Source organism: Phocoena sinus, chromosome 5 (assembly GCF_008692025.1).
Source record: "Phocoena sinus isolate mPhoSin1 chromosome 5, mPhoSin1.pri, whole genome shotgun sequence".
In the NCBI taxonomy this organism is placed as follows: Eukaryota; Metazoa; Chordata; class Mammalia; order Artiodactyla; family Phocoenidae; genus Phocoena; species Phocoena sinus.
The window spans coordinates 89,916,979-89,944,661 of record NC_045767.1 but is presented as its reverse complement, the minus strand read 5'-3'; the positions used below and the strand labels follow the sequence as shown (position 1 = coordinate 89,944,661).

General features: G+C 38.0%; 1 protein-coding gene across 3 annotated transcripts in view; it reads left to right on the top strand.

Annotated features, from left to right (window-relative positions):
* The window catches only part of ADAMTS3 (ADAM metallopeptidase with thrombospondin type 1 motif 3), a 293,136-nt gene that overhangs the window by 225,355 nt on the left and 40,098 nt on the right, over window positions 1–27,683 (top strand). The gene's annotated exons all lie outside the window — the stretch shown is intronic.

Genomic DNA, 27,683 nt, shown 5'->3' with positions numbered 1-27,683 from the left:
TGCCTTATCTCAAATTTATCAGTTAAATCAGAGTTGGAGGCATGAAGAAAACCAATAATGATATTCTAATGAAACTACCTCATGGAAATTTGAAGCCAAGAAAATTGGGTTTTTTCCCTAACGATGTTGGAATAATTATTAACTCCTATGCTAGCCATTTTATGACTTCCTATGGTTATCTAAAATCATGGCTCACCAAACTCAAGCCCTACACAAACACAGGGGCTTTCTTTACATGCCACATAGGTTCAGACAGAAACTGTAGAAGAAATTGACAGCAAAAAGTGTATTTCCTTGCACTGATATGGGGAGAAACGTGTCCCTATGGTAGAGGAAAAGCACAGTTTCCGTTAGTCTCCTTTGGTATCTCTACCTTAGTTAACTAGTCAGCAAATACACTCTTCTTTTAGTTTACCTGGTAGTCAAATATAGTCTCCATATCAAACCCAGGTGATATTTACCACATAGTTCCTGAACCAAGGGAGTACTTTGAGGTCCCAGTGATTTGCTTCTTGGTTGTCTCTTTAATTTAAACTGAACTTCATACTTTCTTATCTTGAAAAGGGTTCTTAAATTATTAAATGTTAAACATATGTTTAGTGAAAGAATGGATAAATGAACAAGTGAGTGTAAAGAACATAGAGGTAGATTATGAACAATCTTGAGAGGCAGAAACTTTGGACTTGAAATAAGAGGATATAAATGACAAATGAAGGCTTTAATCAGCTTAACAATATTATGAAAGCAGTGTTTAGGAAGTAAATTAGCATTTATTGGGTGTCTATATTTTTTTTAAGTATATTGCCAGATGGGAATTATTATTACTTTTCTTTTCTAGAGGAAACAGAGGCTTTAAAATGTCAAGAAAATTGAGGTAAATTTTTAAAATTATTTGAAGGTTGTAAAAGAGTCTCAGATAATGATAATGTGGTGATGGTAACCATCAAAAGAAGACAGGGTGGAGCTTCTGTGTTGGTGAACACATCACAGTGCTGGGAGGGTGAAAGCCTGGAAAGAGCATGGAAGCTCTGTACCCCTCCCCCAAGACCTTGCCTTATGCATCTCTTCCATTTGGCTGTTCCTGAGCTGCATCCTTTATTTTAAACACATGTAAATGTGTAGAAGGCGGCAGACTATAGAGGAAAGGCAAGACAGTCTTGGGTCTAAGCCTGCCCAAGGTGAGAGGCCTTGTAGGTACAAGTAGCAACTTCTCAATACCTCAGTTTCCTCACCAGTGCGATGGGGATAGCAGTCCTATGCTCACAGGAGAGTTCTAAAGAAGAAAGGAGAGTGTGAACATAGCATGTCTAGAACTGAGAAGGTGCTTGACAGATGGCCAGTTGATATTTGCTCAACTGTTGTGGGAGATCTAAATAAGGAGCACAGCCTCTCACCCGCATTTGATGCCCCTGATTTTCCCAGACTCTCAGGACAGAAAACACCAAGGGATTTTCTCAGGGTGATGTATGGAGCCTGGGATGGAGCCCCATCTCAGCCCGCATTCTCATGAACCCTGTTCCCTTTTGCCACTGATGATCCTGGATCAGCATCTGGAGAGAAAGGGATGCAGACCTCACTGAGCTGGTTTCATTGTCAAGAATAACCTGGAGAGGGGGGCAGGCACAAAGCCTTGCTCCCTTCCTGGGACCATTTTCTCCAAAAAGTAAGAGTTACACTGCTGGAGGAGGTGCAACAAAGCCTGTTGTGTCCAGGGAATAGACAAAGACTTGTTGTGTCTAGGGGAAGGGTAGAAGAAAAAAAACTCTACCCCAGTGTTAGGGCAGAAACAGGTCTTGGGGGAAAGCAGCTGCCATGCTGGGAAAACACTCAAGCATCTCTGTGGAGAGGCTCGTGTGAAGAATAACTGATACCTCTGGCCAACAGCCAGCATCACTTTGCCATCTGTACAGGTAAGCCACCTTAAAGGTGAAATCCAAGATATGAAAACAACCTAATTGTCAAGCCATGGATGAGTGAATAAAGAAAATGAGGTTTATACACAAAATGGAATATTATTCCGCCTTAAAGAGAAGAAAATCCTGCTACTGGCAACAACATGATGGAATTGGAGGCCATTATGCTAAATGAAATAAGCCAGACACAAAAAGACAAATACTGCATAATCTCACTTATATGTGGAATCTAAAATATTCAAACTTATAGAAGCAGAGACTAGAATGATAATTGCCAGGGAGCAGAGGGAGTAGGAAAATGAGGAGGAGATGGTCACAGAGTACAAAGTTTCAATTACACAAAACAAGTTCTGGAGATCTACTATGTAGCATATTGCCTATAGCTTACAATACTATATTGTATACTTGTAATTTTCTAGGAGGGTAGATACTATGTTAGGTGTTCTTACCACAAAAAAATTAATTAATAGTAAAGGAGCAGGAGGAAACTTTGGGAGGTGATGGATATGTCTATAGTCTTGATGGTGATGTTAGTTTCGTGGGTGTGTATTTATTCCCAAACTCATTGAGTTATATACATTAAATATGTACAGCTTTTTACATGTCAATCATACCTCAATAAAGTGGCTTTAAAAAATAATAAAATGAAAAACAAAAGTGGAATCCTTATATCTTTTGACCCCAGTCAAGCCTTCAGTTGAACAGCCCCAGCTGACATCTGACTTAGACTTCATGAGAAAAACCAAGCTAGAATCACCCAGCCAAGTTTTGCTTCCAAATTCCTGACCCATGGAAACTGTGAGAGAATAAATTATTGCCTCTGCTTTAACAAGGTAGAAGGAGGAGGAGGTAGGGTTATTGGGAGGTGAAACTTGTTTAGAAAATTCATTATATTTAATTTTAACTCAGATTAATCATAGTTTAAGTGTAACCAAGGAGAACACTTAAAACACAATATATTATATGTTACGAGTAATGTTAAAGGGCTTTGGTTTATCTGCTGTTTTAGATTAACCATACTAGTTGCCACCTCTTTGACACAAATATGTTTTGTTTTAGGGTCATATTGCCTAATGATAGTGGTGACTGTGCATATGAATGTGGTAAAGTTCCATAGGTGATTTGTTGTGCAAATCTGGGGATTTGAACACTGGAAAGACAGCTCACTAAATTAGCACTTTTCTCTGGGGGCTCAGGGGTCAAGTGTACAGGTCTGAACAGGCCCCAGATGATTTTGATATGACTCGTTAAGAGGAGACAGATGCCCTCCACCCATCCCACAGCTCCTCTGCGAAAGAATCAGTGAAGGCGAGAATTGTCCGTTGCCTTCCATCTCCTTTTATTTTTAACTCTTCCTTTTTGTAGATCTTGAAATTTCTCCCAGACTCATCTATAAAGAAAAAATTAACAGATATGAATATATTTTAAAAGAGCATGACTAACGCCCATTCTTAGATTATTGAGAAGCTTTTTATATTTCAAATAAAAGATGTGATATATAGTTAAGTCTTTTTTAGGATCTCGTGTCATATCTTGTTATACTGAGAGATTTTCATTTTACTATTTTGTAACATTGCTGACTTGCTGGGAAAGTGGTTCTCAGCTGTAGAACATATCTCCTTCTACAAATGTTGATCCATTGCCTACTATAGGCAAGGCCTACCTTAGACGTAGGGTATAAATATCCCAATGAACACAATAGAAATTCTCTGCCCTCTTGGTGCTTGGACTAGGAGAAAAGTAATAGTCAAAAGAAGAAATAAATGTGTAATATTTGGTAGTAATAACTGCCAAGAAGAAATATAGATAAGAGTAAAGGGATATTGTTGAGGAGAGAGAAGGAGGGACTACTTTGAATAGGAAGTTAGGGAAAGCATCTCTGACGTATCATGTAGGCAGAGATACAGGCATTCTGTGAGGAAGAGAACCAGACAGAAAACTGAAGAAAGAGTGGTCTGGTCTGATGAATCATGAACTGTAAGAAAAAAGCTGCAGAATCAAGAAAAAGCTACCAAGTCAGGAGTGTTCGGGATACAGACTTAAGAGTTACTGTTTTTCAAGCGTAATGGGTAATTTTGATGAACACCCCTAGTTAAAAATCACAGTAGGACAATAAAGGACAAGAACTGAGAGGAGGGCTTCCCTGGTGGCGCAGTGGTTGAGAGTCCGCCTGCCGATGCAGGGGACACGGGTTCGTGCCCCGGCCCGGGAAGATCCCATATGCCGCAGAGCGGCTGGGCCCGTGAGCCATGGCCGCTGAGCCTGCGCGTCCGGAGCCTGTGCTCTGCAATGGGAGAGGCCACAATAGTTAGAGGCCCGCGTGCCGCAAAAAAAAAAAAAAAAAAAAAAGAAATGAGAGGAGAGAATGGGGGGGAAATCTTTGACAATAAAGAAATAGAAATGAAATTCCTTAGAATGAAAAATGTAAGTAATTAAACTATCCTGGAAATTTCTCCAAAATTTTGTTTTTCTTTGTATCTTGATAGCCAAACACTGTTGGCAGAAATTTGTTATCTGAGCTACCGTGAAGCTCAGCTTACTGAACTCTGAGTATTCTAGGCTGGTAAGAACTTTTTCTTGAGCTGAATATAGTTTTCTTTTTAAAGTCTTTTGACTTGTTAATTACTAACTCAAGAGCTTTATGCCCTTATACTATTTCTTTTTTATGACATATGTCTTAACTGCTGCAGGGGAAAACATAAACCTTGCTGAGAGGAAAACCAGTGAAATGAAAGGAATAGGTACCAGGTCTTCTTTCTTAATATATGATGGAAAAGAATGGTTCCTGGCAATATTCTGAAGGTAGAAGGAGGAAATGCCCTAAAACTTTTTTAAATGGTCTTGACTTACAATCATAAAAGGCGAGGTGGAAGGCTATTTAATGATCAAGAACAAAAGAAAGTAGAATTTCAAAGACTAATTCTATCATATAAATTTTTCATCGCTGAAGTCTAATGTCCTATAACTCAAGCAAGATTCATGAAGCTCCTTCTACGAAATCAGTTTAGTGTGATTTACTATAATAGAAGTCTCTTTTCTAATGTGTTTGTCTTTTCAGCCATTTGTTCTCTCTGCCAGAGGTCCTTTAGGTAAAAGTTACCATTGATATGTCCTAGCATAGAATCACACTTTAGAACTCAGGAGGAAACAATAGAGGTGATCCTCTCTAACATTTCCTTTTTGAAGAATATGGAGATTGAGGATAATTGTTAGGTTACTTACCTAGTGTCAAGTACCTAGTTGCAGGGCCAGACTGGTTTTGTCTCTGGCTCCCATTTTAATTCCACGTCACTTCAACATTTATGTTAATAGTCATTAGTACATAGTTTTCAAAAATATATTTGAAGGACACTTTGTGATGAGAGTTGAAGAACATATGTACTCATTAATGCTTCGGATGGGCCACTCAAAAAAGTAGGCTATAATGTTAACTACTGTGTAACATCATAGTGACTTGCAGGAGTGAAGAAAATACTGCTGACTTTTACTCTTTTCTTAATTTTCTGGCCTGGTCCATAATCATCACCTCAAACCTCAAAACTCCAACTAATCAAAATAATACAGCAGTCATAATGTATGTATTAGTAGATAAGAACAATGGTTTTGAATTTTTTCAGAGTCTTGGATTTATTTATGAATTTGAGGCAAACCATGAAAATTGTACTTAAGGGGAAAATAACACTTACCATTTAAGAAAAACAAAGCCCACTTGAAACTCATCTAGGTTAAGAACCCTGTTGTAGACCCAAATTAAAGTAGCTCCCAATTGCCAAATCTGAGATAATATGAGCAAAAAAAAAAAAAATAATGAATTATAATACATACAACAAAAGAAAGTCTCTATATTTTAAACTTTTATTGGAGTATAGTTACTTTACAAGGTTGCGTTAGTTTCTATTGTACAGCAAAGTGAATCAGCTATATGTATACATATATCCCCTCTTTTTTGGATTTCTTTCCCATTTAGGTCACCACAGAGCATTGAGTAGAATTCCCTGTGCTATACAGTAGGTTCTCATTATCTATTTTATACATAGTATCAATAGTGTATATATGTCAATCCCAATCTCCCAATTCATCCCACCACCACCCCTTTCCCCCTTGGTAGCCATACGTTTGTTCTCTATGTCCATGTCTCTATTTCTGCTTTGTAAATAAGATTGTCTATACCAATTTTTTCAGATACCACATATATACGTTAATATACAATATTTCTTTTTCTCTTTCTGACTTACTTCACTCTGTATGACAGACTCTAGGTCCATCCACGTCTCTACAAACGACCCAATTTCGTTACTTTTTATGGCTGAGTAATATTCCATTGTATGTATGTGCCACATCTTCTTTTATCCATTCCTCTGTTGATGGACATTTAGGTTGTTTCCATGTCATGGCTACTGTAAACAGTGCTAAAATGAACATTGGGGTGCATGTGTCTTTTTGAATTATGGTGTTCTCTAAATGTAAGGCCAGACACTATAAAATTCTTAGAGGAAAACATAGGCAGAACACTCTTTGACATAAATCACAGCAAGAGTTTTTTTTTTGTTTTTTTTTTTTGCGGTACGACAGCCTCTCACTGCTGTGGCCTCTCCCGTTGCGGAGCACAGGCTCCGGACGCGCAGGCTCAGCGGCCATGGCTCACAGGCCCAGCTGCTCCGCGGCATGTCGGATCCTCCCAGACCGGGGCACGAACCCATGTCCCCTGCATCGGCAGGTGGACTCTCAACCACTGCACCACCAAGGAAGCCTAGCAAGATCTTTTTTGACACACCTCCTAGAGTAATGAGAATAAAAGCAAAAATAAACAAATGGGACCTAATGAAACTTAAAAGCTTTTGCACAGCAAAGGAAACCATAAACAAGACGAAAAGACAGCCCTCATAATGGGAGAAAATATTTGCAAATGAAGCAATGGACAAAGGATTTATCTCCAAAATATACAAACAGCTCATGTAGCTCAATATCAAAAAAAACAAACAACCCAATCCAAAAGTGAGCAGAAGCCCTAAATAGACATTTCTCCAAAGACATACAGATGGCCAACAGACACAAGAAAAAATGCTCAACATCACTCATTATTAGAGAAATGAAAATCAAAACTACAATGAGGTATCATCTTAACACCAGTCAGAATGGCCATCATCACAAAATCTGCAAACAGTAAATGCTGGAGAGGGTGTGGAGAAAAGGGAACCCTCTTGCACTGCTGGTGGGAATGTAAATTGGTACAGCCACTATGGAGAACAGTATGGAGGTTCCTTAAAAAACTAAAAATAGAACTACCATGTGACCCAGCAATCCCACTGCTGGGCATATACACACAAGAAATTGTTGTGAGTTAATACTGATGCAAATAAATGACTATGTAAATTATTGCCTAATATAATAATTGACTAAGTAAATGGGGGACATTTCTTCCCTATAGTAGAACTGCAGCTAATAAATGTAGCAGAAATGATAGAAATTTAAAAAATTGCTAATTGCCAAACACTACAGTAATAATTTTTGCAGAGAAGTACCATCAACGAATGACAGAATTAGTGGATGAAAATATAATGAGAAATCAGATATATACATAGTCTCAAAGTATCTCCTCACAAAGGACTTATTAATCACAAAGGGAAAATGAGTAACTTTACATTTGTGAAACCTGGCAGACAGCATCTTAACCACAGGGTGAAATTTAATCTTACCCCTAATGAGTCACATTAACATCCTGTGCTCTAGAGGGCACAATATCACTTCTGTGCTATTACAGCTCATAACAGAATTTAATCATGAGGAGCCATCAGAATAACTCAAATTGAGGGGCATTCTACAAACTAACTGACCAGTAATCTTCAAAATTCTCCGGGTCATGAAAGAAAAACTGAGGAACTGTCCCAGATTCAGGAAGACTAAAGATATGGCAACCGAATGGCATAGATTGGATCGTGGACCAAATAAAGGATATTCGTGGGACAATTGACAAAATGTTAAGTGGGTCTTTAGATTAGTTAATTGTATCACATTAATATTAATTTTCTAGATTTGTACTGTATTCTGTGAATTTGGTAAATGTTAGCATTTGAAGAACCTGGGTGAAGGGTATGTGGAAATTCTTTGTTCTATATTTTCACCCTTTTTTGTAAGTCTGAAATTATTTCAGAATGAAATTAAAGATAAAATTAAATGCATTAAAAGAAGCCCTTTTTTGATTTTTCCCTTGTTTAATTTACTGTGCTTTTAACTCTTAAAGGTTATAATATAAAATGATATTTTGGGGAGACTTCAATTATGGGTAGAGATAGGTTGTCAGAGAGAGTGATTTGTGTATTTTTGCTAACCACAACATGAGAAAATATGCAATGAATATGTGATATAATAGTAAATAAACTCAATATTGAAATATTGAAAACCATTACTCTTAAACATCAACTTTCATTAAAGCATAAGTGACATACAATATGTATTTTAAGTGTACCAGTTTGATGAAGTTTTATTAAAAATTGTATTTTTTTGTTTCAGCCTAGTTTTCTTCCAGATACCTTCAGAGTTGAGAGCAAACAAATTGAGTCTTGACTGTCTGTCCTTCCTTTTCTCAGTAAACGACTCTCTTAGGCACCCAGTTATTCAAACCAGAAACCTAATATGATAGAGATGCTTTTCCCCCTTGGGGATGTACTTTACTAGGGGAAATTAGGTTTGTAAATTAGTATGTATAAAGCAATCTAGAAAGTGCTAATTGATTGAAAGAAAGTATAGATTCTGTGCTATGGAGGAAGAATATTAGAGATGTCTTTGAAGTAGAGGAATGAGGAAGGATATGAGGAACAAGTATGCTTGAACTAGGCCTTGAATGTTAGTTAGAAGTTAGGTCTTTTAAGATGAATGACAGGGAATTCCAGACAGAGAAGATATTTGAATATTCAAAGCTCCAAAAAGATGCATAGTATATACTTGAATTTGGCTACATATAGGTTGCATGAAGGAAATTAATGCAAAATAAGAAAATGAAGATAGATAGCAATTACAGAACTTCGCAGAGAGGTTTCTCTTCTTCGTTTAGTTCTGTTTTAAAACTAGTTATTGAGCCAATAGTAGGTGGATATTTACTATGTTTAAGACATTGGGAGAATATAAAGAAATTCTTGGCAGGTTAAGACCATGAAGCACAGAGTTCGGTAAAGGTGATGAAATGAAGACCGCTCTTCTAAATGTTAGTTTGGTTTGAAGGAAATACAAGCTGGTGCTAGAGGATCATGCCATTTTGCTGTTGTTGTTGCTGGAACTGGTTAGTGTTTTACCAAATTATTGAGTGAAAGTCAATTAAAAGACATATGTTCCATCTACTCTAATCCTTTTGGAAGCTAGAATTTCCCTCAGTCACTACAACACCTAACTAGTATTTACTATCATTTGTCTTGACTCTGGGAATCATTGGCACTTTTCTTTCTTCACATATTCACTTTTACACGTTTTGGTGATGAAGGTTGATGGCATCACTATCTTATTGTTATCCTTTCTTTGTCTCTTGCAATGCTTTCCTTTTTAATATATCCATTTATAATAGGATAAAGGAAAGGTTAGAGAAGTATTAAGATTCCAAGATTGACTAAAATTTAACCCACCTAACTTGCTTCCAAAAGCAATCCAAAAAGTAGATCCTGTGTTGGTTTTCACAGTTGTTAATAAATTGGCATCAGAATTTGAAATCCACATATATTGGGACTACTGGGCAAAATATCACATGAATATAATTTGTGTAAAAGTGAATCTATTCATTAAACATTTATTGAACCGTCAGTACAATGATCCCTGCCCTTAAGAAGCTTATAATATAAAAGAAAAACCAAGAGTCATGAGATTTCCCATTTGGAAGAACCATAAAAAGCATATTATTATAATCCCTTCACTTTATAGATGACAAAATAACAGCACAAATATTGTGTACTGTTTCGGTTACAGTGGTTATTGTTCGTCAGAAGAAATAAGTTATGTTGGCTTCAGAAAACCTCATCTTTTCACAATTTCTTTTATGTTTAGAACCAAGGCAATGGGTAATAGATATCCTGGCAATTAAAATCCACCTTCATGCCTTTGTTCTTTGGTCTCTCCAAAATAACTTCTTCCCATTGTTCCTTCCTCCCCCTGCATCCCCATTTTTCTTTTCTGGTAACATTTCATGTATCAAGATCAGGATCAAATATCAACTCCTGTGAACCTTAAACAAATCATCCCCTCCTTATTATAAAATGTGTGAATTCCCTGGCAGCAGCTCTCTGATAGGTTGTTTGCTCCTTGGGTGCAGTTACTACACATTATTAAGCTTCATATTTACAATGTCTAAAACACTGTCTGCCACATTGCCACATCCAATAAAATTTTAACTGGCTTAGTATTTTAACAAATATTTTAATGCTGTATAACAAGCATTTAGTTGGGAACACAAAATACAGAACACATACTCAGATTACAGATTGGTGGGGAAATCAAATAAACACATCAAAGATTGTGATAAGAGCTATGCAGGGAACGAACAGTTTGCTTGGAAAGGGAATAACAGGGCTAACGGGTGATAGGGATTATACGTAGACAAGATGATCAAGAAAGTCTTCTCCCAAGAAATGATGGTTAAATTGAGATTTAAAATGAAAGAAAGAGCCAGTCATTTAACAAGGACAAGTGTTTTAGTTACAAAAAGAAAGCCAGTGTGGCTTGAGTCCAGTGTACAAGGAGTCAGGTGCAGCTTGAAGAACAGGGCAAGCAGCTTTCAGGTCATGGGAGGAGATTGAATTCAATTTAAAGCAAATTCATGGAAAGCCATTGAAAGCCTCTTTCTGTGTTGTAAAGAATAGATGGCAGTGATCTAGGGACAATGAAGACAGATCAATTAGAAATCAACTGTAGATGTCTAGGCAAGAGAAGATGGTTTACTGGACAATGGTGATTGCAATAATAAGGGAGTATTGATAGTAGAATCAATAGAATTTGTCAGTGGATCAAATAGGGGGCTGAAGGAAAGGGAGGAATCCACCATGATTTACACTTTTCTGGTTTGAATACTGCTGGATGATGGTGCCATTCATGTAGATGGGGTAGTCTATGAAAAAAAAAATAGATTGTGTGGAATCAAAGTTAATGATGAAATCTTTGAAGATGTTTGCAATTATCTAGTTTCAGGTCAAGATTCAAAAGAATAATTTAATGTTGTTAAGGATGGAGGCTTCTACTACTATCAACTAAATTTTAGCCTTTGCTCTGTGCCTGGTCCTGTGCTAAATACTCCACAAGAATTATAGAAAGTTCTTCAACTATGAAATACATTCATTTTCAGTCCTAGTTTGTAAATTAAGAGATTGAGATTTAGAGAGTTTAGGTGACCTTTCCAGAGTCAGACAGCTAATAGGTGGCACAGCCAAGACTTGAGCCAGTACAGATCTTTCTGCCTTCAGAATCCAGTACTCTTCCTCCTTAAGATTCACTACCTCTTGTTACAAAATCGAGGCATTTTGTATATCCATTGCCAAATAAAACTCTGATGTCGTTCCTTTACTCATTCCTGTGTCTTGTTAGAATACCATTCAAGTCATTGAAGTTGAGAATTCAGTTACTTGTCTGGTTGAATTGAATCAGCTAGCAATCTAGTTTAAGATTCTCCCTAACAGGGTGATAAAGCAGATTCTGCACTTAAGGGTGTGGGTTGTTTTCTTTCAATGTGCCAGATATTCCCTGTCACCAACACTTTGCTGTGGCAGGTATCCTTGTCATTTGCTAAGATCTGTGAGGTGATCTGGGTCTGTTGTGCCCTGCAGAGAATTGAGTCAATGCCTTAATCTCAGGATTTACCAAAAGAAAACAATTCATTTAAAAGGATGACTCCCAGTATGAAAAAAAATCTTGTAATTACAAGTACTCACTGATAATTAAAAGAGAATTCAATTTTTTCATATACTGAAATTGGCCATCTGTGATGGACAATGAACTAGTAACTCACAGATGTGTTTTCTGGACATGGCAAGCTTCCCTACTTAATACTCTTACAAGAAAATTTATACTCCGTGGAGGTACTCTAGTCCTAACAGAGCATTAATGGACTTATTCAACGGTTAGCAAATAAATGTGGTTATTGGTTACTTAGTGATGATTCGGTCTCTACACTGCTTTTAATTTCTTAACTAGTGTTTCTGAAAATGCTGAATGTGAGTGCAAGGCAGATTTATCTGGGGAGTATACATGTTCAGGCAACTTGAGCAAATCATGCAGCAGTTTTCTGTTTTGGGTTATTATCTTTAATCCATTTTTTACAATTGAATTCACATCAGTCCTCTAGACATTTATTCACCTAGCATACATACCCTCCCATAGGCCAAGTCCTGTTAGATTCTAGGGAGGCAAAAATTAATAAAATTTAGCTCCTTTTCACAAGAAGCTAATTCTAGCAGTGAAATAAACAAATCAATAAATAATAATTGAAAGTGATAGTTTCTTCAAAAGATTCAGCCACAGGCTTCCCTGGTGGTGCAGTGGTTGAGAGTCTGCCTGCCGATGCAGGGGACACGGGTTCGTGCCCCCGTCCGGGAAGATCCCACATGCCGCAGAGCGGCTGGGCCCGTGAGCCATGGCCCCTGAGTCTGCGCGTCTGGAGCCTGTGCTCTGCAACGGGAGAGGCCACAACAGTGAGAGGCCCGCGTACCAGAAAAAAAAAAAAAAAAAAGATTCAGCCACGAAGTACTGTGTAAACATTAATTGAAAAGAAGGGGATGTGGTTTGGCAAATAATGCCATTGGCAAATGAAATCTTCATAGAGGATGTGCCATCTGAGTTGGACTTTAAAGACTGAATTGGCATTTCCCAGCTAGAAAAAGAGAAGATGGGTTTTGGAAGATGGGGAACAGATTTTAAAAGGATTCTAAAAGTGGTAGCTCATAATGCCTTTGGAGCCACTGGAGGTGTGTCTTTAGGTGAAATTGAAGAGTATTTAGGGGAATGGCAGATGAGGCTGGGTAGAGCATCTGGGGCTACCTTTAGAAAAATGTAGGTGCCATCCCAAGGAGTTTGAATTTCACCTTGCTAATGATGAGGGTTTATGAAAAGCATTTTAAAGAAGATTAGTCTGTGTTTGAAAAAGAGAATTCTGGATGAATTTGAATGATTTGGAGGAAGAGACTCTGTTAGACACTGTGCTATAAACATAGACACCTAGTATCTAAGTGCCAGAAGTAGGGGACAAACCATAGTTCATCTGGCTGTAAACTCCATATGGTTTATACTACCCCTCCCTGCCTCAACAAATTGCCTTAATGTTTCCAATGTGGACTGAACACACCGGGTCACAGAGACACTTTGGAGTGAGTAATCACACATCAGTTCAGCTGCCCCTTAGATAAACATGTACGCCTTCCCTGGAATATGCTGGACCTGTCATTCTGGAACACAATCCCTTCAACACAGATTAAATTAATATGACATGATATCCACACACTGTTGCTGCTTCAGAGAGCCCTTTGATTTTTTTTCTTTTAGATTTATTTATTTTATCACAAAAATCTTTTAACATCTTTATTGGAGTATAATTGCTTTACAATGGTGTGTTACTTTCTGCTTTGTAACAAAGTGAATGAGTTATACATATACATATGTCCCCATATCTCTTCCCTCTTGCATCTCCCTCTCTCCCACCCTCCCTATGCCACCCCTCTAGGTGGTCACAAAGCACTGAGCTGATCTCCCTGTGCTATGTGGCTGCTTCCTACTAGCTATCTATTTTACGTCAGGTAGTGTATATATGTCCACGCCACTCTCTCACTTTGTCCCAGCTTACCCTTCCCCCTCCGCATATCCTCAAGTCCATTCTCTAGTAAGTCTGCATCTTTATTCCCATCTTGCCCCTAGGTTCTTCAGAAACATTTTCTTTTAGATTCCATACATACGTGTTAGCATATGATATTTGTTTTTCTCTTTCTGACTTACTTCACTCTGTATTACAGTCTCTAGGTCCATCCACCTCATTACAAATAAGTCAGTTTCATTCCTTTTTATGGCTGAGTAACATTCCATTGTATATATATGCCACATCTTCTTTATCCATTCATCTGTTGATGGACACTTAGGTTGCTTCCATGTCCTGGCTATTGTAAATAGAGCTGCAATGAACATTTTGGTACGTGACTCTTTTTGAATTACGGTTTTCTCATGGTTTATGCCCAGTAGTGGGATTGCTGGGTCGTATGGTAGTTCTATTTTTAGTTTTTAAAGGAACCTCCATACTGTTCTCCATAGTGGCTGTATCAGTTTACATTCCCATCAACAATGCAAGAGGGTTCCCTTTTCTCCACACCCTCTCCAGCATTTATCGTTTGTAGATTTTTTGATGATGGCCATTCTGACCAGTGTGAGATGATATATCATATTGTAGCTTTGATTTGCATTTCTCTAATGATTAATGATGTTGAGCATTCTTTCATGTGTCTGTTGGCAATCTGTATATCTCTTTGGAGAAATGTCTATTTAGGTCTTCTGCTCACTTTTGGATTGGGTTGTTTGTTTTTTTAATGTTGAGCTGCATGAACTGCTTGTAAATTTTGGAGATTAATCCTTTGTCAGTTGCTTCATTTGCAAATATTTTCTCCCATTCTGAGGGTTGTCTTTTTGTCTTGTTTATGGTTTCCTTTGCTGTGCAAAAGCTTTTAAGTTTCATTAGGTCCCATTTGTTTATTTTTATTTCCATTTCTCTAGGAGGTGGGTCAAAAAGGATCTTGCTGTGATTTATGTCATAGAGTGTTCTGCCTAAGTTTTCCTCTAAGAGTTTTATAGTGTCTGGCCTTACATTTAGGTCTTTAATCCATTTTGAGTTTATTTTTGTGTATGGTGTTAGGGAGTGTCCTAATTTCATTCTTTTATATGTAGCTGTCCAGTTTTCCCAGCACCACTTATTAAAGAGGCTGTCTTTTCTCCACTGTATATTCTTGCCTCCTTTATCAAAAATAAGGTGACCATATGTGCGTGGGTTTATCTCTGGGCTTTCTATTCTGTTCCATTGATCTATATTTCTGTTTCTGTGCCGGTGTCATACTGTCTTGATTACTGTAGCTTTCTAGTATAGTCTGAAGTCAGGGAGCGTGATTCCTCCAGCTCCGTTTTTCTTTCTCAAGATTGCTTTGGTTATTCGGGGTCTTTTGTGTTTCCATACAAATTGTGAAAATTTTTGTTGTAGTTCTGTGAAAAATGCCAGTGGTAGTTTGATAGAGATTGCACTGAATCTGTAGATTGCTTTGGGTAGTAGAGTCATTTTCACAATGTTGATTTTTCCAATCCAAGAACATGGTATATCTCTACATCTATTTGTATCATCTTTAATTTCTTTCATCAGTGTCTTATAATTTTCTGCATACAGGTCTTTTGTCTCCTTAGGTAGGTGTATTCCTAGATATTTTATTCTTTTTATTGCAATCGTAAATGGGAGTGTTTTCTTAATTTCACATTCGTATTTTTCATCATTAGTATATAGGAATGCAAGAGATTTCTGTGCATTAATTTTGTATCCTGCTACTTTACCATATTCATTGATTAGCTCTAGTAGTTTTCTGGTAGCATCTTTAGGATTCTCTATGTATAGTATCATGTCATCTGCAAACAGTGATAGCTTTACTTCTTCTTTTTCAATCTGGATTCCTTTTATTTCTTTTTCTTCTCTGATTGCTGTGGCTAACACTTCCAAAACTATGTTGAATAATAGTGGTGAGTGTGGGCAAACTTGTCTTGTTCCTGATCTTAGTGGAAATGCTTTCAGTTTTTCACCATTGAGGATGATATTGGCTGCGGGTTTGTCATATATGGCCTTTATTATGTTGAAGAAAGTTCCCTCTATGCCTACTTTCTGGAGGCTTTTTATCATAAATTTATCTAAAGCATTTTCTGCATCTATTAAGATGCCCGTATCGTTTTTATCCTTCAGTTTTTTAATATGGTGTATCACATTGATTTGCATATATTGAAGAATCCTTGCATCCCTGTGATAAACCCCATTTGATCTTGGTGTATGATCCTTTTAATGTGCTGTTGGATTCTGTTTGCTAGTATTTTGCTGTGGATTTTTGCATCTATGTTCATCAGTGATATTGGCCTGTAGTTTTCTTTCTTTGTGACATCTTTGTCTGGTTTTGGTATCAGGGTAATGGTGGCCTCGTATAATGAGTTTGGGAGTGTTCCTCCCTCTGCTGTATTTTGGAAGAGTTTGAGAAGGATAGGTGTTAGCTCTTCTCTAAATGTTTAATAGAATTCGCCTGTGAAGCCATATGGTCCTGGACTTTTGTTTGTTGGAAGATTTTTAATCACAGTTTCAATTTCAGTGCTTGTGATTGGTCTGTTCATATTTTCTGTTTCTTCCTGGTTCAGCCTTGGAAGGTTGTGCATTTCTAAGAATGTGTCCCTTTCTTCCAGGTTGTCCATTTTAGTGGCATACAGTTGCTTGTAGTAATCTCTCATGATCCTTTGTATTTCTGCAGAGTCAGTTGCTACTTCTTTTTCATTTCTAATTCTGTTGATTTGAGTCTTCTCCCTTCTTTTCTTGATGAGTCTGGCTAATGGTTTATCAATTTTGTTTATCTTCTCAAAGAACCAGCTTTTAGTTTTATTGATCTTTGCTATCATTCCCTTCATTTTCCATTTATTTCTGATCTCAACTTTATGATTTCTTTCCTTCTGCTAACTTTGGGGGTTTTTTGTTCTTCTTTCTATAATTGCTTTAGGTGTAAGGTTAGGTTGTTTATTTGAGATGTTTCTTGTTTCTTAAGGTAGGATTGTATTGCTATAAACTTCACTCTTAGAACTGCTTTTGCTGCATCCCATAGGTTTTGGGTGGTCGTATTTTCATTGTCATTTGTTTCTAGGTGTTTTTTTATTTCTTCTTTGATTTCTTCAGTGACCTCTTGGTTATTAAGTAGTGTGTTGTTTAGCCTTCATGTGTTTGTATTTCTTACAGATTTTTTCCTATAATTGATATCTAGTCTCATAGAATTGTGGTCGGGAAAGATACTTGATATGATTTCAATTTTCTTAAATTTACCAAGGCTTGGTTTGTGACCCAAGATAAGATCTATCCTGGAGAATGTTCCATGAACACTTGAGAAGTATATTCTGTTGTTTTTGGATGGAATGTCCTATAAATATCAATTAAGTCCATCTTGTTTAATGTATCATTTAAAGCTTGTGTTTCTTTATTTATTTTCATTTTGGATGATCTGTCCATTGGTGAAAGTGGGGTGTTAAGGTCCCCTACTATGACTGTGTTACTGTCAATTTCCCCTTTTATGCCTGTTAGTATTTGCCTTATGTATTGAGGTGCTCCTATGTTGGGTGCATAAATATTTACAGTTGTTATATCTTCTTCTTGGATCTATCCCTTGATCATTATGTACTGTCCTTCTTTGTCTCTTGTAATACTCTTTGTTTTAAAGTCTGTGTTGTCTGATATGAGAATTGCTACTGCAGCTTTCTTTTGATTTCCATTTGCATCGACTATCTTTCTCCATCCCCTCACTTTCAGTCTGTATGTGTCCCTAGGTCTGAAGTGGGTCTCTTGTAGACAGCATATATATGGGTGTTGTTTTTGTATCCATTCAGCCAACCTATGTCTTTTGTTTGGAGCTTTTAATCCATTTACATTTAAAGTAATTATCAATATGTATGTTCCTTTTACCATTTTCTTAATTGTTTTGATTATTGTAGGCGTTTTTTTTTTGTTTTTTTTTTTTTGCGGTATGCAGGCCTCTCACTGCTGTGGCCTCTCCCGTTGCAGAGCGCAGGCTCCGGACACGCAGGCTCAGCGGCCATAGCTCACGGGCTCAGCCACTCTGCGGCATGTGGGATCTTCCCGGACCGGGGCACAAACCCATGTCCCCTGCATCGGCAGGCGAACTCTCAACCACTGCACCACCAGGGAAGCCCTATTTTAGATCTTTTCCTTCTCTTGTGTTTCCTGCCTAGAGAAGTTCCTTTAGCATTTTTTGTAAAGCTGGTTTGGTGGTGCTGAATTCTCGTAGCTTTTGCTATTTGTAAAGCTTTTAATTTCTCCGTCAAATCTGAATGAGATCCTTGCTGGGTAGGGTAATCGTGGTTGCAGGTTTTTCTCTTTCATCACTTTAAATATGTCCTGCCACTCCCTTCTGGCTGGCAGAGTTTCTGCTAAAAGATCAGCTGTTAACCTTATGGGGATTCCCTTATGTGTTACTTGTTGTTTTTCCCTTGCTGCTTTTAATATTTGTTCTTTGTATTTAATTTTTGATAGTTTGTTTAATGTGTGTCTTGGCATGTTTCTCCTTGGATTTATCCTGTATGGGACTCTCTGTGCTTCCTGGACTTGATGAACTATTTCCTTTCCCATATTAAGGAAGTTTTCAACTATAATCTTTTCAAATATTTTCTCAGTCCCTTTCTTTTTCTCTTTTCCTTCTGGGACCCCTATAATTCGAATGTTGGTGTGTTTAATGTTGTCCCAGAGGTCTTTAAGACTGTCCTCAATTCTTTTCATCCTTTTTTCTTTATTTTGCTCTGCAGTAGTTATTTCCACTATTTTATCTTCCAGCTCATTTATCTGTTCTTCTCCCTCAGTTATTCTGTTGATCCCTTCTAGAGAATTTTTAACTTCATTTATTATGTTGTTCATCACTGTTTGTTTACTCTTTATTTCTTCTAGGTCCTTGTTAAACGTTTCTTGTATTTTCTCCATTCTATTTCCAAGACTTTGGATCATCTTTACTATCATTATTCTGAATTCTTTTTCAGGTAGACTGCCTATTTCCTCTTCATTTGTTACGTCTGGTGGGTTTTTACCTTGCTCCTTCATCTGCTGTGTGTTTCTCTGTCTTCTCATTTTGCTTAACTTCTGTGTTTGGGGTCTCCTTTTTGCAGGCTGCAGGTTCGTAGTTTCCATTGTTTTTGGTGTCTGGCCCCAGTGGCTAAGGTTGGTTCAGTGGGTTGTGTAGGCTTCTTGGTGGAGGGGACTAGTGCCTGTGTTCTGGTGAATGAGGCTGGATCTTGTCTTTCTGGTGGGCAGGTCCATGTCTGGTGGTGTGTTTTGGGGTGTCTGTGGCCTTATTATGATTTTAGGCAACCTTTGGTAATGGATGAGGTTGTGTTCCTGTCTTGCTAGTTGTTTGACATAGGATGTCCAGCACTGTAGCTTGCTGGTCCTTGAGTGGAGCCGGGTCTTGGCGTTGAGATGGAGATCTCTGGGAGATTTTCACCGTTCGATATTATGTGGAGCTTGGTGGTCTCTTGTGGACCAGTGTCCTGAACTTGGCTCTCCCACCTCAGTGGTACAGCCCTGATGCCTTGCTGGAGCACCAAGAGCCTGTCCTCCACATGGCTCAGAATAAAAGGGAGGAAAGGAAGAAAGAAAGAGAGAAAGAAGAAGATAAAATAAAATAAAGTTATTAAAATTTTAAAAATTAAGAAAAAAATTATTTTATTAAAAAAAATACGGACAGACAAAACCCTAGGATAAATGGTAAAAGGTAAGCTATACAGGCAAAATCACACACAGAAGCATACACATACATACTCACACAAAGAGAATGAGGGAAAAAAAAAATATATATATATCATTGCTCCCAAAGTCCACCTCCTCTGTTTGGGATGATTCGCTGTCTATTCAGGTATTCCACAGATGCAGGGTACATCATGTTGATTGTGGAGATTTAATCCACTGCTCCTGAGGCTGCTGGGAGAGAGATTTCCTTTTCTCTTCTTTGTTCGCACAGCTCCCAGGGGCTCAGCTTTGGATTTGGACCCGCCTCTGCGTGTAGGTCGCCTGAGGGTGTCTGTTCTTTGCTCAGACAGGACGGGGTTAAAGGAGCTGCTGATTAGGGGGATCTGGCTCACTCAGGCCGGTGGGAGGGAGGGGTACGGATGCGGGACGAGCCTGCGGAGGCAGAGGCCGGCGTGACATTGTACCAGCCTGAGGCGCGCCGTGCGTTCTCCCAGTGAAGTTGTCCCTGGATCACGGGACCCTGGCAGTGGCGGGCTGCACAGGCTCCCGGTAGGGGAGGTGTGGATAGTGACCTGTGCTTGCACACAGGCTTCCTGGTGGCGGCGGCAGCAGCCTTAGCGTCGCATGCCTGTCTCCGGGGTCCGCGCTGATAGCTGCAGCTCGTGACCTTCTCTGGAGCGCCTTTAAGTGGCGTTCTTAATCCCCTGTCCTCACGCACCAGGAAACAAAGAGTCAAGAAAAAGTCTCCTGTCTCTTCGGCAGCTCCAGACTTTTTCCCGGACTCCCTCCCGGCTAGCCGTGGAGCACTAACCCCCTGCAGGCTGTGTTCACGCCGCCAACCCCAGTCCTCTCCCTGCGCTCCGACCGAAGCTCGAGCCTCCCTATTCTTTTGTCTCTGTTTTTCCTTTTGCCCTACCCAGGTACGTGGGGAGTTTCTTGCCTTTTGTGAGGTCTGTCTTCTGCCAGTGTTCAGTAGGTGTTCTGTAGGAGTTGTTCCACCTGTGGATGTATTTCTGATGTATTTGTGGGGACCAAGGTGATCTCTGCGTCTTACTCTTCTGCCATCTTGAGGCTCTCCAGTCTCTTTGATTTTAACTGAAAAATCAATAAAATGTTCTTTCCCCTGGTTTATTCCAACCTTTATTTTTCCGAGGGTCCTAAAACACAGAAAAGCTTTTTAGCTTACTACGAGAATCGTCTTTCTCATTCTTGAAGAAAGAAGTCAGTTCTACCTGAGCTTTTGGTGTGTTTCCACTGTTCCAAAGGCTGGAAGAGTTTGTAAGGTCTTATAGCTGAATTGCCTCTTCTTGCTCCTCCCAAAGCTCCTTTGATGCTTAAGGGAAGTAAAAGCAAAATTAACATAAAAGGAGAGCCTCACGCTTCTGGAAAACAACCATCTGACCCTGATAATCTGGAGAACTACCGAAATGGGCCCAAATTACCCAAATGAAAACATTTGCAAAAGTTTTAAGAGATTGTCGTAGCAGTCCAACTGAGTAGGGCACATACTGAGCTGCCAGATGTGGAGGTGGAAGGAAGAGACAAGCGTGAGGGATGCCCACAGGACTTGGTAACAGATTGACTACTTGAAGAAGAAGAAGGAATCAAGATGGTTTCATCTTTAAGTGTGATAGAATATTGAAAGAAGAACAGGTTTTCTGGAGAGGGTGAGTATACTTTGTGATATATAGGTATACTTCCAAATAGATAGATCTGTTACCAGAGTTGAACAGATGGCTGTGAAGCATGAGGGAGGTGACTCAGTATGAGATATGTGGAATTCATCAGGCTATAGCTATTGGTTGAAGAAACAGCAGTGGATGAAATATTGCTGCGAAAGTATGTGAGAAGAGGATTGAAAACAAAACATTGAGACGCTGACGTGTGTAGGGTAGGCAGCAAGAGAGGAGCTAATATTGCTAAAGAAATTGAATAGTATCGTTGATGAACATAGTTGTAAACAGTACTAAATGCTACAAAATATTGTAGGTGACTTATTTTTTCATGATGAAGGGAAATTGAGAAAAAAGAGGAAAAGGAACCCCAAGAAGGGGAGTGATTGAATATGGGAAATGGAGTCGATTTTTTGGAGCAAATGTCTTTAAGGAAGTGAGAAAGAGCCTTAAAAAAAGAGAGTTAGCACATCCTCTCTGACAGAAAGAAAAAGACAGGCAAGGTGGTTGTGAACAGGAATAGGCACTGACATCACATAGACTTATTGGAATTTTGGCTGTGCTAATCATTTGGGGGAAAAATTGTATAACTTCTCTGGGTCTCAGTGTCTTTTTAAAATGGTGAAGATGTCTCCTTTGTAGGGTCTGAGCTTTCATGATAATAGAGGTTGAGCTTTTGTACCAGCTCTTCCCTTTTCCTGGATCGCTTGTTCCCCAGAGACACACATGCCTATTTCCGTCTTGTCCACACGTGTCTCCTGGCTGTGACCCACCCCCAACCCCCAGTCTCAGGTAGCTTCTTCCTCTCCCTCTCATCCTCTATCTCATCACTCAAACTTATTTTTTTCATAGCACCCATTCCCATCAGAAATGACCTTATCTGCATGTCTTTTTGTGTTTATTTTTTCCATGCTTAGAGTTTATTTTACCTATTAGAATATATTCATGATAAGAACAGAGATTCAAACTCATTTACTATTCAGTTCCCCACCTCTAGGAGCATTAGGCACAATTCAGTTCAGTAAATATTAGATAAGGCTATTCATAAAAAGTAGTTATTAGGGGAAGGATAAATTAGGAGTTTGAAATTAACACACTATTATATTTAAAATAGGTAACCAACAAGGAGCTACTATATAGCACAGAGAACTATATTCAATATCGTGTAATAACCCATAATGGAAAAGAATCTGAAGAAAGAGTATAACTGAGTCACTTTGCTGTACACCTGAAACTAACATAACATTGTAAATCAAGTATATTTCAATTTTTTATAAGTTGTTATTATTAGTCTGAAATTGGAGGTGACGGAAGAGGAGTTGACAGGTTAGGAGACAGCTATCTTCTCTGAGTAAAAAGAACATAGAGGATAGGACTGCAGATCCAAGCAGGCATGTGTTTGGAAATTTTAGCTCTACAAGGGATGGTTGTGGATAGAGTTATATAGTTTCCAAGTCCATTACAGGATTCTTTTATGTCCAGCCAAGATCACCCAGGCTATCTTGTCATTACTTCTTTGCCTTTAGTTAACCAAAATCACTTTAAAAAAATTATACATGCATACCATTTATTTGCTTCTGTGTGAATAATATTACTAATGATGGCTAACAGTTTTCATTTTTATATTTGAAAGGCCCAGGCACCATTAACCACTGTACATATATGAGCACATTTATTCCTCTCAGCAATCCTATAAGGACAGTAGTATAATTATCCCATTTTGCAGATGAGAAAACTGAGGCACAGAGACAAATAATAGGCCCAAGGTCACATAGCTAAGAATAGACCCAAGCAGTTTGGCTGTGAAGCCCATGCCCTTAACCACTGATCTATACTGCCTCTCAAGACCTCACCCACCCATCTGAAAGAAAAATTAATGTTGCTTTGTTGAAGCCAGACAAAGCTGTTTATCAGCTAGTCAGACAAAGCAGGTCAGATTGTCCTGCCAGGGAAATGTCCTGGGAGAAATTGTCCTGTCAGGGAACAAACCTGGAAGGAATTTTCCTTTCAAGGAAAGGAATACTTGATCAATCAAATCAAGCATTCCTAAAATCATTACCTTTTCTCCCCCGCTCACTTTGGCAACCCCTTGCAATTTAAGGTCATCTGAAAATTGAATTAATGTTCTGTTTACTCCTTTTTTCAGGTAAGTTAATAAATACTCTGGGCTCAACCCTGAACACCTCATAGAAGATTTACCCATGCTCCACAGATTGGCCGACATGGTGAAAGGATATTCAGTTTTGCATAGATAAACTTTGATTTGCATTATGTAGTGTCTAATATATGACGTCTTAGAATGTTTATGATTAACGCTTTGCTTACAACCCGAAACACTGGTTATAAATTTCAGCCTTTTCTTTTCTTATTCGGTTTTTCCAGGGATCTGCTCTAGCTCCTCTTTATTTTTTCCCAGTGTGTTTTTAGATTATTATTGACCATCAAGAAATCCTTATTTGGAGTAAGTAGAGTCTAATTCCTCATTTTCTTAAAATTTACACAAAGGAAAATTATGAAAAGGAAGTGAAGTTTTTAAGTTATCTTTATCAGTATGCTACCACAGCAGTTTCTTAAACTCAGGGGTAATGAATCACTCTTGATTATTCTAAAATTAGATCTGTTTTGCATAGTGACAGTGCTGTGGTTTGCAGGTGTGTGGAAGTGTAGCAAGTTGGTAAAAACTACTGACTGTGGAGCCAGACTGCCTAGGTGTTAATCCTTTGCTCTGTGTGCTAACTGTGTGACCTTGGGCAAGGTACTTCTCTGAGCCCCAATTTCTAGATGTAAAATGGAGATAATAATATCTTTAATGTTGTCGGAAGGATTACTTCAATTAATATAGGTAAAGTATTTAGAACAGTGTCTGGAACCTGGAAAGATCTATGTAATGCTGTTTTCTTTGTTCTTGATTCTGCTGTAACTTAGGAAAAAGTTGCTTTCCTTGTCACTAAGTGTTGTAGAAATGCTTTCTTAACAAATATTATTTTCATTCATCTTGACGGATTCAAAAGATTAATTCAGTATGATATGCTTTTAGTTCTTTCTGTATATCATTTATTGATTGTTAAAATTCATGATTAATTTAGAGCCAGATCATAAGCTTCTTTATGCCTCTTATGTAATGTCTTGATCAGATGACACTGAAAAACAATCTAAATAAAGATGTCTTCAATATTTTTCTTTGTTTTTAACAGTCCGGTGACTCAGTGTTTCCCTTGGGTAGAATATTTTTAAATTCCTATTTAATTTTAAAGAAGTTATTTTATTTATGTGTAAATATCCAAAAAGGCAGACATACCAACTAGTAGGTAAGTACATTCAGGTGTGTAAAGCAGCTGCTCCTTCACCCTTCTCTAAAATGTGCATACTGCCATCTGCTGGAAAGAACTTTTGTACAGCATTTGGAGAGTATTTTTGAAAAAAATTGTTGAACAATTTTTCCCATAAGTTTTTTTGATAATTTAAACTATATCTTTAATTCTATTGAGAGTAAGTAAATTTACGGTATAAGAGTTTTTGAATCCTTTTCAATGAAAACCAAGATTAGGACAGTTGTGTTTTTTTGTTTGCCTAATTTTTTGTTTGTTTTTGTTTTTTCAGATAGATTGGAAAATACATTGACAAACCTTTAAAACTTTTTATATAGATAGGTAGAAGTGTTCTAATGTGTTTTGTATTTTTCTGAGGGCAGTTATGTGGCATTTTGTTTGATTTGAATAGCAGCAGTGTGAAGCAGGCAGAGCAAGTACGATTATAATTTGCCAGTGAGAAAACAGAGGCTCAGAGAGGTTAAGTGACCAACCCAAGGTCACTCAGTTTATCGGTGGAATAGTTGGGACCAGAATCCAGGTCTTTGAATATATTTAATCCTGAGGTGCTGATTATTTCTCCAACTCTCATCATATCCTACGTGTCTCAGAGCATAAAAACATTGCATCCTGTTATCGATAAGGTCCAGCAAGATGACAAGCAGCCACTTTATTATGTACATTTAAAAAGTGAATAATGTACGGGAAGCAACTTTTTTAAACCTTGAAAAGCAAAATAATAAATGATATCCCGTGCCTTGCACGACACAGACACCTATTTGTTGATTTACCACATTGGAAGAATATTTTCTCCTACATATAAATATTATTGCCTTATGGTTGATTATTTCTACCCCCAGGAATTTAGTTGTACTCTGAGACAGTTTCACAAGTAGGTGCCAGCTCAGGATTTTGGTTTCTCCTGGAGTGCTCTGTTATCTAAGTAGCCTGGCATAGTAGGGATTTTTGTTAAATAATACTTTTCTTTTGGTGGATGGTAAATTTGACTTTTTAAAAAGTGTCTTTTTATTTCATCATTTTATACTGTGATATTGCCATTGAGAGCATGAATTTTGTGCATGATACTTTCTTGGCACTGTACTGATTTTAAAATTTACCAAATAAAAATGAACGTACCAATTTGGGGGGATTATATGTACATTATACTAGCTCAGATATCACAAGCTACTTATTATGAGTGCCAGCTCTCATTTTATGATTCTAATAGTTTTCTGATATAGTTGTCTCCCATAACATTTAAAAGTGTTGCTGTCACTGCCATATTGCCATGGCTGTAGGGGCCTTCCTTCCCTCTGTCACCTCTCCTCAAGAAATTAGTTCACTTCTTTTTATCTATTTTTCTTTAGTTTAAAATTTTATTGTTCCCCTATTTTGTGCCCTTACTAACATTGATTTGAACATTTTTTTAATAGTAAATGCACCTACGTTTCAGTTACATTACGTACACGTTAAAAATTTGTGTGTGAAGCCATGTTGCTAATTCAGAACAGCTGCCTTATGAGAAGTCTCTTGGAATGTCCATGAGTCTCTCTGGATGATTGTATTAGTGACAGACCCAGCTTTGGACTTTTACTTGTATTGGGGCTATGAGGCTAGAAATTTCTTATCAGATAATTAATCCAAAAGAAGAGGGGATTAAATCTTCAATTAGGCAGTATGAGGCATGGAGTAAGATAAGAGAATCTGTCCATGGCCAAAAGGATCATAAGAAATCATAGCTTTTTGGCCAGCATTCAATTTTCCTTATAATGACCTGAAATCTTCCCCTTTAATAGTGTGAACCTACGGTTTTTAGTTTTATTTGCTGTAGATATGCAGAATAAATTGAACCCCTTTTCCACATGGTGGCTATTAAGTTTTATTTTCTACTTCCTACACTCTCATGTGCTCTAATGTCCTTCTGTCCTTCTCATAAAATTTTTGAGCAGTTGTGTGCGTGAATTAAATCTTTTAATTCTTACCCCAACTCCATGAGGTAGTATTCTTATTATGTGCATTTGATTGAGGTTCAGAAAGATGAAGACCACACAGGCAATGAAGGTCTTGAACCAAGACATCAGCTGAGACTACCAGTGGCTTGTGTCAGGCTTTAGCCAGTGTATCCTCCCACCATCTTTCAATGTGACACATTTTCTAGGCTCCTTGCTCTTTGCTTAGAGAGGAGTCTGGATACATTCCTGTTTGTATACATCTCGTTTGTAAGACAGAACAGGCAAAATGAACTCAATACTTCAGGTGTACAATGGCCTATAGCGGGACAGCTTGGGCATGAGCTACCAGCCTGCACACCTGTGCAATGCAAGAGAGAACTGCAGATTTTTTTTCACCCTTAGCTTATCTTGAATAGGTATTAAATTGGGTCTCACCATTATATGGGTGTGTGTGAGTTTGTAAATGTATAAATGTGTAAATAAATGTATTTTTCCACTTTAAAAGGAGCCTAAGTCTTTTCTTGTTAAACTACATTTTGTCATCTTTAGTATATACTAGCTTCCCTAGATCTTTTACCTCCATCTTAGCTGTGCTTCCCTTTTTAGTTCCATCTAAAAATTCAGTAAGTATACGTTTAATCTACATTTAAGACCTTGATATTTTAAGGTGTTCTGTGTAGTCCCATTAGATTCCTGAAACATTTCATTTGAGATTTCTTGGCCTGTTTCTTGGTCAGTGTGGCAAGAAATTCATGAATTTCTTTTCTTAGAGCATTCTGTTGTCCTTGAGTTGTATTTCTTTTTAAGGTCTATCTTTCCTCTGTAGGCTTTAAATTTGCTGTGCCTTCTGTCCAAACCTCCTGGATCTTAAGTTGAATTGAGGTTGGTTTTCCATCTCTCTTTTAGTTATTGTCACAAATGTTGGTTCCCTGTTCCTGAAAACAGCTAAGAACTTTGAAATGTAGCCAGCTAACTCCACCTTTCCCATTTCTGCTAGCATTTGCCAACTTACTAAGCAATCTTTATTCACACCAATTTTGCACTAGTATAACCAGAAGATAGGTCTACTTTAGACTGCCAATAATTTACTGAGTGTTTTTGCATGTTCGCTAATCTCTACGGTCTTCATCTTCCTCATCTATATAAATCTGTGTTGGACTATGGCCTCGCAGGTTGCTTAAGTTCTAATATCTGTGATTTTAAAGTATACCAAATTACCTGTAGAAATTTTAATTCAACATTAAAAATTAAATAAAATGCAGTGACTCAACTTTGCCTTTCTGAGCTATACCCAGGACTGGTATTATATGTACTTGTACAGTCATCTTAGTAATGCATATATGGAAGGATTTCTTTACTGTAGG